Source organism: Maylandia zebra, linkage group LG7, assembly GCF_041146795.1.
Source record: "Maylandia zebra isolate NMK-2024a linkage group LG7, Mzebra_GT3a, whole genome shotgun sequence".
In the NCBI taxonomy this organism is placed as follows: domain Eukaryota; kingdom Metazoa; phylum Chordata; class Actinopteri; order Cichliformes; family Cichlidae; genus Maylandia; species Maylandia zebra.
The window spans coordinates 29,664,622-29,677,145 of NC_135173.1; positions in this window are offsets into that span (position 1 = coordinate 29,664,622).

A 12,524-nucleotide genomic window follows, 5' to 3' on the forward strand; every position below is an offset into this window, starting at 1 on the left:
CTTTGTTGTTCTTTCCTTCTCAGGCAAGAAACTTTTGTGGGATCCTGCCCATAGAAAACATAGAACACTTTTTGCCAATCTCCCTTCAAGACCTTCTGCACCTCTGAATGGCTGTCAATATGCTTCTTCTTCTTAAAGGGCTTCATATAAATCCCAATATTACTACCAGAAGAGCATGAGAAGAGTCTTGAAGGTCTTGACTGCCCAAATTAAAAACAGGAAAGGTTTCATTCTAGCTCACATACCTTCTTCCTGTTCCAGGATTAGTTCAAGAAAATGCTGAATTTCTCAAAACTGCGGTTTTCCTCAACATAACAATCCAGGTGGATGTTTTCAGATTTTTACAGAATGGATTTTGGAAGAGGAAGCGAGCTGCTCGCTAGCAACACTAACACTAACCTAACAGTAACAACACAATCTGCACCCAGATGGATTGGTCCAGAGGGAATGAGAGTGGATGGCTGGCAGAACTGGATGGGGTAATGATTGATTGAAGAGGCTTTTTACAGGTTAGAGTTATTAGTATTTGCTCTTTTAACTGCTCAGGCATCAGTCTCTATGGCTGAAGAACACTGCAGTTCTTCTGCTGTCCAGCAGAGGCAGCAGGGTTTACAGTCTGATACACAAACGTTATAGATAATTTCCTCCTTCATAACAGCTGTATGGTTGGAAGCTTTTTATAACTCACTTGTTTAATGTGTTTATTGTTAGGGGCATTGCCAGTTGTGCGAATTTTTCTAATTACAAGTCATATTTATGTTCATGTCTTATTTTTTTAAGCTGAGCTGCAGTCTGTGCACAAGACAAATAAATTCAAAACTTGACTTTTTTCCCCAGAGACAGTGTTAGAAAAATATCTGTGTAATCTGATGACTGATAAATAATGAAGTCATTAGCTGTAAAGTTCCAGACTGTGGCCACACTGGTGACCATTCTTATGTTTTGATCTAAGTTGAATTTGTAACCTGCAGTGAAATCAAAGCGCACAGCTCCCTCAGAATGCTCACACCTCTGCTCGGTGGATCTCAGAGAGAAGAAATGAGCCAGGTCTCCTGCTGAGCGGGCCCCTTCAGGAGGCCGAGGAGGTGGCATTGGAGGCTAGAGAGCTCTCTCGTTTATCCCCACACAGCTCACTGCTGTGCAGTCAGGCTGCTGCCATCAGACACTGAAGGAAACCTGCACAGGTGAGCTCACCTGAAGTTCACATAGTGACCACCGGTGTCAGTAACAACAGTGATGTCCTGGAAGCTGTGCAGAACTCTTTAACATTTGCATCTTAAACCTTTTTTTAAGTGAACAGCACAGACAGCAGGAAGACCCCAAACACCACAAGAAAGGGAGCGCGCACACACACAAACACTTTCACAAACACAGACAGACACATACACACACATGTTGGTATTACAGCAGCACCGGAGCGAAGAGAGCGGCTGTATCCCAATTCAGGTTCTGCAGCCTTAAAGTAAGCAGCCTTAACGGTCCCCAAGGGCCGCGAACTCAAAGAACGCTAAGGCCGGAAGTGCGAGGCTTGTAGGCTTGTGAAATGGGACGGTCTAGCCTCCGTCGCGCTGCCCAGGTTGCCTAGCAACCATGATACTAACTGCTGGAAACATTTCATACAGCTTTGTATGACAGAAATGAAGGAGAATATATTTTGTTCATTTGTTTCTACAAGCGCTTTGTGTGATTTGATAAGTATCTGAGGCTGAGACCACAGGACTGTAAACATAATTGTTGGGCTTCATTTCTGTGCTGAACAGTCATTTTAAGATTAGCTAGTAAATAACAATTAGCTAATGTTGTTCATGAGACTAAAATCATCTCACTTTGGTAATGTAACTATAATATCGTCAATATTATAGTTATTATATTAATCATTATTAGTTATTACAGCAATGAGTTTGAACTCTGTGTCAAATACTGAGCTTCAGTAAAGATTCAAGTTGCATTTATTTATATTTCCTGTCACCTTAAATCTTCACTCAAAGACACTCAAGTATCTTTGACAGTGTATATATAGATGTATCATATAGTAGGGCTGCAGGATTTTGCATAAAATGAGAATCACGATTTTTTGGCTTAGAATTGAGATCACGATTCTCTCACGATTTTCTTTTCCAGTATAAATATTTATTGTATACAGTATAAATTCCAGTATAATAATTCCAGTATACAGTATAAATTCCAGTACACAGCAAATTCAAAAGTGTTAAATGTTTTGGTGTTAATAGTCTTCTTGCAAAAGTAGAGTTAATTTTACTCTAAGCAGAGTCACATTCTTTTAATGTAACTCTGAGGTCTAAAATGATAGTAGTTAAAATCGAGTGTTAAAAATGAGTGTTTCTCTGTCAAATCTGGAGGTGTTACAATGGAAACATTAACTCTTGACCTCTTAACTCTGAACTCCTACAGGGGCTATGACACCAACAGAGTAAATTCACAGACTCCGCCCCCAGCACGGCTCCAATCGAAGCTGAAGTGAAGCCGTTTCAGAACATTTTGCTCTACATATTTGAGTTGTTTGCCATGCTTGGTAAGTCATTTTTTCAATGATTGTTTCAATTATTATTATGAGCTTTTACTTCTGTGGCTCTTTGGAGTTGAGACAAAGCTGTGTGAAAGGCATTAGCCATGTTGCTCGGTGATAGCATAATATTCTGTTTTAGCTAGCTGAAAGGTATTGTTTGCGGGCAAATACCACAGCCTTGAAAAAAAAAGCTTGCATGTGAATTTTCAGTCAAACTTTTGGTCAAATACACCTAAAACAATGTCTAGAATGTGAAATGTTGGTATAATGGTGCTACTTGAAGCCTGAAAACGATCGCCCATAAAAAAAAACAAACGAGCAAACAGCAGTAGCTGACGTCCTGACTGGATTCTACGTTAGCATAGATCCCTCCAGAGTTTTGTGCACACGGTTTAGGTAAAAATGAAAAAGGTTGAGGTTTTACATTTAGTTCAGTATTACCTGTTGCCTGTGTCTTTGTCTTTTGGGAAAATACTTTACACAAGTAATGGCTCAAAGAGGATTCCTTTTTTTTTTTTTTTTACTGTGCTGCAATTGTTTACTGGATTATTTGTGCCATTAATTAATGTCAACTAATTTTTATTCAATCTCCGCACAGGATATGCTTGTGAAGATGGAATATGGGGGAGAGCAGAAGTGCGTTGAAGTTCCACAAAGGGATGAATGAAGGACATGCATATTGTATTGAAGAAATAAGTGATGAGAATGCTGTTATTTGCATTTACCATGTCAGACCTTTTGATAAACAAAATTCTAATGAAAGTGAGAACATGTATATTTCCAGTATAAATATTTATTGCACTTATTAACTGCACATCAACTTCGTAACAGTTGAGACTGAACATAAAAACAATAAATAAACATAAAAACAACAAATGTCTCAGGTTTTGTTGTTGCCGCAAAATGTTGTACTGCTTGAAATTCCGTCTCCACCGTTGCTCGACACTGCGTGTATAGAGCAGGTAGTGCAACAATAGAAAAATAGTTGCGGGACGGCACTGTGTAGCGTTTGTCTAGGGTGTTGATCATTTTCCTAAATCCCTCGTTTTGCACAGTGTTGATGGGAGCCATATCTTTGGTCAGGTGATAAGTGATAGCCTCCGTAATTTCTTTGTGCCTGCGGAAGTTCGACGTGTATAGGGAAGCGCTGTATAAGGTTTCCGTTATTGATGTTTGGGTGGTTGACCGGGACGGATTTTTTCCTGTCACTTTCTCGTCATCCCTGACTTGCTCTCCGTTGTTTTTTCCCTGCTAATTTTAGCATCACACGGCACAGGTTCTGTATCACGTGGTATAAGGCTCCGCCCTTGTCATTTGTTGAGCAGGAAGAGTGAGCGCTTGTTTTCATGCAGATTACGTCCCGGATCAAAATGCGGTACAGTCGTCGTCATCTTTTTTTGTTTTTGTTTTTTTTTTTTTTTAAATCGTTGTTATTTGGAAATGAGATCGCACGTAAGTATGAATCGAGATCGTGATTTTCTAACGATTAATCGTGAAGCCCTATCATATAGAAGAGACAAATATTGTTCTTTCAGTATATTGGCATTACTAAATTTGGCTCAATACTTACATATATGTGTAAAAAGCAAAATGTACGAGCTGTGAAAACTGTGTCTGATAGAATGAAGAGTAGACTGATATATAAAATATTCCTTTAATGGGTGAGAAAATCAGACCATGTCATAACTGCTTTAAGTCATACAGAATAGATATCAGAGCCTTAAACAGGCTGACTTCTGCTAAATGGGTCAAACTGGGCAGAAAGTACACAAACACATATGATGTAACACTATAGATCAACTTACCTCAGAATATATAAAGCATATAAACAATTACAGCAATATGATGCAACAAACACAGCAGTGCAACTGATCCAAAATACTCAAAGCTTCATAGAACTGAAACAAACATTTATTTTTAGCTCCATTCTGCTGCTGATACATACTTTAGGTTTCTGAATATTAAACTTGTTGCTGCCTTTCATAGTGTGTAACTTGAAGGCCCTGAGTACTTTCTCCCACACTGAAAACACTGGAATGATCAAATTATTTTAACATTACCTAATAAGACTGATTCAGGACAGACAATTAGTTATAACTTTCCTAGCAGTCCTTCACAAACAGGGAACAGTCTGTCTATTCTCTCCATCTGTCAGCTGCTGCTGGCTCTTCCTCCTCTTCCTCACACACTGCTGAGTTTGTCCTGGTGGATCATCAGGGGTGCAAAGCCTCACAGATGATGTGCCGCAGTGTGTCCCTCAGTCTGTCCTCACTCTGGACACTTGCAGTTGGGACACGTGGAAATCAAATGTGTGATAAGCTGCAGGATTCAAACACAAGTGTAACTTATAAATACATGTTCATACTTTTATTACACAATCAGAGAGAAAGAAACAGAGAGAGAGTGCAGGACAGACAGACAGGTGTCTCAGGTGTATACACTGCTACAAACAGGAGGATTTAGTGTTTGTGTTATTACGAGTGCTAAACAAGAAGAGTTCCCAGATGGTACAGTGGACACATGTGTGACTGCTGTGATTAAAGCATCTTTCTTTCAGCTTAACGAGTGAACCGTCAGCTCGTTCAAACACACGTTAACTGACTTTAATTATCCATAAAATCGTCACATTCTCTGTAAGATTAAGGCCAACTATTGAACGGCGTATATTTTGAAGTAGAGGCTTTAAAACCAAGTAAACGCTGAAAGTACAAACATCACTAATTGTAGAAAACCCCTGTGATTTGTGCATATAGACTGTTCCACGGACCCCCTCTAACCACTGCTAAGATGGTACATTCCTCCCATCCTTTGTTTGTGTTTGCACTGGTTCACCGTGATAGCGCTGGTGGAGCTGGGCTGTTGAACTGAACATGTGTCGTGTGTGTGCGTGAATGATAAGTAAGTGCCTTGTATTTGTTTGTTCTATGGTTGTAACTTATCATACACTTGCCTATGTACATTGTGTGATGCCTTTATAGAGTTTTCCAGCGGTTTGTGTAGCCACGAGACACTGTATATTCACGCTGATTTGACCAAAATGGCGCTACCCTTGTGAACTGAGCTGCCCAAAGTAAAGATGGAGTCTATCCCTGTGCAGCAGCACATTTGTGTCCACCAGGGGGTGGTGTTTAGTCATTTCTGTTCAACCCTTTCTGTATTATTTAGACCAACTTAGTTGACTTTAATTGTTCGCTAATTGTAATTTCTGTTATTTTACAGAACCACACACACACATACATATACTCACACGAATTCACTTCTGGAGATGTTTTGGATTAAAGGCAGAGGTGTGGACTCGAGTCACATGACTTGGACTCGAGTCATTAATTTTATGACTTTAGACTTGACTTGAAAAAATGTTCTAAGACTTGTGACTTGACTTGGACTTTTACACCAATGACTTGGGACTTGAATTGGACTTGAACCGGTTTACTTGAAAAGACTTGATATTTTACCCCAAATATAAAATTTTACATGCATATTATATAGAGATTGAAAATGTGACGTCATTCACGGGTAGAACCGCAAAGGATTCTGGGAACTCGTGGCAAGCGGTACTAGCGCACGCAGGCTTTCAATTAAAATCAGTTAAACAGCGATAAAAAGAAACACAAAAATGTCAAGAAGCTGTTGTATTATTAAATGCAATAGCCGGTCACATGACAGCCACGGGAAGCCGACGGGTAAAGAGATCGGTTGTTATCGGATTACGTCGTTAAAGAGAAATTGTTCGAACCATGTTTCCGAAGTAACAAAGAGGCGATGGATGGCCTGGATTGCAGCCATTCAAAGAGCAAATATAACGTCCCAGAACACTCCAGCTCACATGTTAGTCTGCTCCAAGCATTTCCACAAAGGTCAGTCTGCTGTTGTAGTTAATGCGTCATTTTTCTTAACATAATTGGTGATATAGGTTACAAGCAAGTCTGGCGCTGAACAGAAATTGTCGCGCTATGCTCCTTTGTTTATTGTGCATAAATAGTGAATTGTCCTGACACAATATTGCGTTTCGCTTCTGTTATTACCATGGTACATTGACAAAAACATATACTTTTATTCACAGGGTAAAACAGTTGTTTTGTATCACTAATTGTCCAATGCGATTACAGCATACAGTATTATTGTCACTGCTACATTTCTGTAACGCGTACCAGAAATTATTTCCACTGCTAATTAATTACCATTGAGCTCAAAGGTTATATTAATAAACTGTTAACGAATGTGTATTTATGACGACGATTTGTGAGACTGGTAAACTTATGATACGTACGATGGTCTTTACTTTCTACACGGTGCATTTCAAGGTCCTGTACCCATCCGTTGGTAAACTGTACCTGGGCTTGTTGCAGTGACCTGAAGTTACTAAACTTCATGAGTGTATGCACTCACTCCAAGAAGCGTATAATTATAAATATGCATATAAATATGCTACGATGAGATAGCTGACTTCATCTAACTAGGCTACGTTGGTGATGCAGTTTTTTTTTAATGTGTATGTGCTACAACCGCATCCAAGAACAACATGCAGCTTATCTCAGAACTGTCGGTGAAAATTATTCTTGGAGCTAGGTTTAATTGAGCTGCATTTTAAAGAGGTGCAATTTCACAATTTGTGTATATTTTCTAAGTTCACTATTTTGTCATGTGTTGAGAAAAACACAGGTTTAAAAATTACATGGTCTAATATTTACATTTAGCATAACTGCAACATGCTTTTTTTCGTTTTTTTTTTTAAGACTCAAAAGGACTTGAAATTCAAAATTTCAGACTTGTGACTTTACTCGGACTTTTACACCAGTGACTTGAGACTCGACTCTGACTTGCCTGACATTACTTGAGACTTGACTTGAGACTTGAGGATAAAGACTTGAGACTTAATTGAGATTTGCAAAGCAATGACTTGGTCCCACCTCTGATTAAAGGAACCCTAATTCTCATTGCTGTGGACCCTCTCTTTCATCATATAAGTCACCTGTGCCTTCTGACCGAGGATAGGAAAATCCTGCTGTAATTTGCCAGTTTATTAAGCACACACATGTCCAGTTCACTAATGTCACATAACTTTGCCGACATGTGGCTAACAGTAATGTTTTAATGTTCTTCATTATTAAACATTTGCATATAAATAAGTGACATATTATTCCGTACTTAAGTTACTCTTCGTCCGCCCCTCTTCCGCCGTTTTTTTCGGCAAAATTATCCACTCCCACTGCCGCGCTATACATTCTGGGATATGTTGGGCCACGAAGTCTACACCGCCACATCCTTAAAATTCAGGGAAATGAAGGACGCATTTGAAGGCCGCATTTCGAGCAGCCTTTGAATTGGGACAGCCTTCGTCGCGTCGCTGTGACGTAATCGGCCTTAAAATGCAGCCTTTAAGGCTGCAGACCCTCATTCTAAACTTAGTTCTGTTCGGAGACTTAATATTGGCGGTATTATAACTGATGACCTCTGAAAAGTCTCCACCTGTTGCTCCAATTTTTATAAATATTTATACAAGTCAGAGTTTGATGAGAGTGCTGCTCTGAACTTTATGGAAAAAATCCCTGATGTGCAAACAGTTAAAGAAGATCAGATGAGTTTCTGTGATAGGCCGATATCTATTAGTGAAGTGCTACCTGCTATTCCACGTCTTAAACGTAATAAATCCCCAGGAACCGATGGCTTAACCTCTGAATTTTACATTACTTTTGCAGATCAACTGGCTCTATTTCTTCTTAATGTATACATTGAAAGTCTTATAAATCAGTCTCTTCCCCCCACTTTATCACAAGGTCTGTTAACCCTAATCCCAAAGCCAAAGAAAGATCCCACTTATATGGACAATTGGAGGCCAATTTGCCTCCTTAATAATGATTATAAAATCCTAGCTCAGATCTTTGCCAAAAGATTGCTGTTTTGAATGATATTATTGATGAAACTCAGTCTGGCTTTATGGCTAACAAACACATATCCAACAACATTAGACTTGTTTTTGACCTAATTGATTATGCAGATTTGTGTAGGGCTGATAGGTTTATCTTATTTGTAGATTTCTGCAAAGCGTTTGATACGATTGAACATGGTTTTATTTTTCAGGCTTTGGACAAATTTGGCTTTGGCCCTTATTTTCAGAATGCAATTAAAACAATGTACAAAAATGTAAATTGCTCCATCAAACTACAAGCAGGTACATCAGTTAGGTTTAACTTGAACCGTGGTATCAGGCAAGGTTGCCCCATCTCCCCATACTTATTTCTCATCTGCTCAACTCCTCTCTGATTATCTTAAACGCAGTCCTCTGAAAGGTATAAGAATTGCGGATGAAGAAATATTCATTAGTCAACTTGCTGATGATACCACTCTCTTTTTAAAAAATGCTTCACAGGTGCAGATGGCTATTAACACAATTAATGCCTTTTCTTTAGCTTCAGGACTCCACCTAAACATTGGCGAATGTGAACTGCTTGCCCTTAGAAATTGTACCAGTCTATCTATCGCTGGCATCCCAGTGAAAGAGTCTGTCACTTACCTTGGTATCGTCATTACAGTTTTTTACAGCCGCTAGGACACATGTCACAATACTTAGGTCACTTTTGCAAAACTCTTCACACAATCCTCCTAACTGACCGTCAGCTTGGCAAAGCAGTTCATTCCACATTCAAAATGCACTACAACTACCAAAACACTTCATTCAGGTCTCAAATAAACTCATTCTTCCAGAACACTAGCAAAGGTTGACAGCCGACAAACACACTTTATCACCCACAAAACAATGACCTAAAAAACACTAACAACATGTAGCATTACACAGTGTTTTCTTGTGTAAACCAAGGACACATCTCTGTTTATAATTTCAATATATGTTACTGGAATGAATCAGACATCATGCAGAATTTGTTAATATTTGTTTATGTATTTTTATTTTTTTGCACTAAGTAATCCCAAAATACAAGAATTTGTATACACACCATCCACTGATACACATACAATAGTAATGCTAATCTACTCGGTCTTCTCCATTTGGCCACAGGTTCTCATCCACATCACATCTTATGTCATCTAGGGCAACACACCTAGGAAATAATCTTCTGGCATGCCAGAATTGAAGGAGTTGAAAAATTGAAGGAGTAACACCTGTGTAGATGTTCATCTACAATGAGAATCAGCTGTGGCTGGTTAAACTGCATTTTTAGATTTAAAATATGTTTCAATAAAATATTGTTGTTGGATTTTGCTGTCTTTTTAAGTTTTGCATTGTGTTATTGTTTTGGCCATAAGTTTAACAGTTTTGAAAACAGTATGTAAGCACATGCAAAATGTCCTGTACGTACAAAGATTTTTGGCAGTTGTTGTGTCTGAGTGAGAAGATAATTCATGAAATTTGAGAGATGTAGTCATTGAATGCATTTTGTGCCAAAACAATGATAACTGGTCCTCAGTTTAGCCCACATAGACTTCTGTTGTGCTCACTGTGTGAGGAGTTTTGCAAACGTGACCTAAGTATTGAGAAATGTGTCCTAGCGTCTGTAAAAAACTGTAATAAAAATCAATCCACCAGGTGCTCCCTTAATTTCACTCCAATTTTGGACAAAACACAACAAAAGCTTAATGCTTGGCTGCAGCAGGATTTATCCATTAAAGGGAGAGTTTTACTCATGAAAGCAGAGGGTTTATCTCTAACTTGTGCTTTGTCTCTTGATGTAAATAAAGAAACCCTGGAAGATATTGACAGATTTATTTATAATTTCATATGGAAGAATAGAATTCATTATATTAAAAGATCAGTTTTATCCAACTCATACCAACATGGTGGAGTAAACTTTCTTGACTTCTCCTCATTAAGCAGTGTGTTTAAAATAAACTGTATTAAACAATTTTTCAGGAACCCAACCTCAATTTGGAACTTAATTCCCAATTATATTTTCTCAAAAATTGGTGGTCTTAACTTTCTGTCACGGCGAGTGAGATGAGCCGTGTGGAAAATAAAGGAGGATCCAAACGCAGGCACTTGTAAAGGTGTGATGGTGGTTTATTAAACACAAAATAAAAATGGACAAAAGGCGAACCGAACAAGGACTAAACTAGACTGGGGACAAACTGACTACAGAACACGAACCCGAACATGAATGAAAGCGAGCAGAAACACTTGGCGGTTGACAGCAGGGAAACACACAGATGAAGCAGGGTGGAATACACAGACGGACCAGCAACTACAATGACAGAGGACACGACTTAAATACACACAGAGAAACGCAGGGGAATTACACAGAGGTGGTGGACACAGCTGGGAATAATCAACAAGACGAGACAGAGGTAAAACTGAACACACTCACATGAGACGCAGACCTTCACAATAAAACAGGAAACGAGAACACTACACCAAGACGCCGACCTGACACTGAGACAGACAGAATGACACATGGAACCTGAACTAAACTAAACGTGAGATACAACCGAGAACAAATCCTTAAACATGAATAAACAGAAACATAGAATTCTAATAATAATAATCATTTTAATAATAATACTCATAGCGCCCAAAACCACAACAAACACTCAAAAATAAACTAATCAATCAAAATTCAAAATACTGGGTCGAAACTGACCCAGAACCATGACACTTTCTTTTGCTTTGTAATTACATTATCAATAAAATCCCTTTAAAACTATCCAACTTTCATAAACAAATGCTTCTTTCCTGGTCATTGATTTATAAACACAACTTTTCTCCACATAGATACTATATTTGGAACAATAGAGACATTTTATACAAACATAAGTCTGTGTTTTTAAGTAATTGGTTTGATAATGGGATTCATCGTGTTGCACAACTTATAAATCCTGTTGGAGGTTTACTCTCTTACTCAGAATTTTTGAATACATATGGTCTTCCTTTTCCACCAAAGGAATATGCCATAGTGTTTGATGCTATCCCTGCTGGGGTCTTAATGTTGTTTGGAAATCCTGTTGTTAATGATTTGATACCACTGTATCCTGCTATTACTTATGTCGGTCAGGTGTGTTTCCCCTCTGTAAAGAGGAAAAACAACCGTGAAATACGAACTCCGTTTCAAAAAGACAGAACTTGTGTCCCAACGGCTGTCGCCTACTGGAATAACTGATACCAGGACCTGGAATGGGAGAAGATTTGGACCTTACCGTCAAAATTTCTATTAAATAACAAAGTAAAGGAAATATCTTTTAAAGTAATTCATCGTTTTTACCCAACCAGATCTTTTCTTGTACGTTATAAAAAGGACATTGATGTTAACTATACATTTTGTAATTGTGTGAAGGAAGATATTTCTCATTTATTTTGGTCATGCTTATACACAAATCTTTTCTGGCAAGAATTTTGTGTTTTTGTTGTTTCCTTTATCTTTTCTGAGTTCTCTTTTTGTTACGAGAAAATATTGTTTGGTTTCTTTAAGTACCACATGCACAGGGCAAACAAATTTTATTTGATTAATTTATTGATATTATTGGCTAAATTTCATATACATAAGTTGAAATTTTCTAACGCAAAACCATCCTTTCAGTGCTTTTTAAATGAAACCAAACAATATGTTAAAACCATACAACATTCTCAAAATGTAAAAGCTGTCAAAACCATAAACTTATGTTCCCTGTTCAATATCATGTGATTCTTTAATAGACTGTGTCTATTTTGCTTTTTTATACGAACCCCCTGACATTGTGTTTGCTATTTTGTATTTGTATATCTGTATTTTGTGCTTTGTCAATAAAGCGTATTTAAAAAAAAAAAAAAAAAAAGAAGGCTGCAGACCCTGAACTGGGATACAACCAGTGTGTGTGTGTGTGTGTGTGTGTGTGCACCATTACAGGTAACCAAGGAAACAGCAGATGTATGGAGACGATGCTGCTTGTTTGCACAGGCAGGAGGAGAGAAGGGTTTTTTTGTTTTTTTTTATGTGTATGTGTGTATGGAGCCCTGTCTTTGCCCCTCAACAATAAAATGTAACTATTAATCTCAATTTTGCTAAAGAAAAGG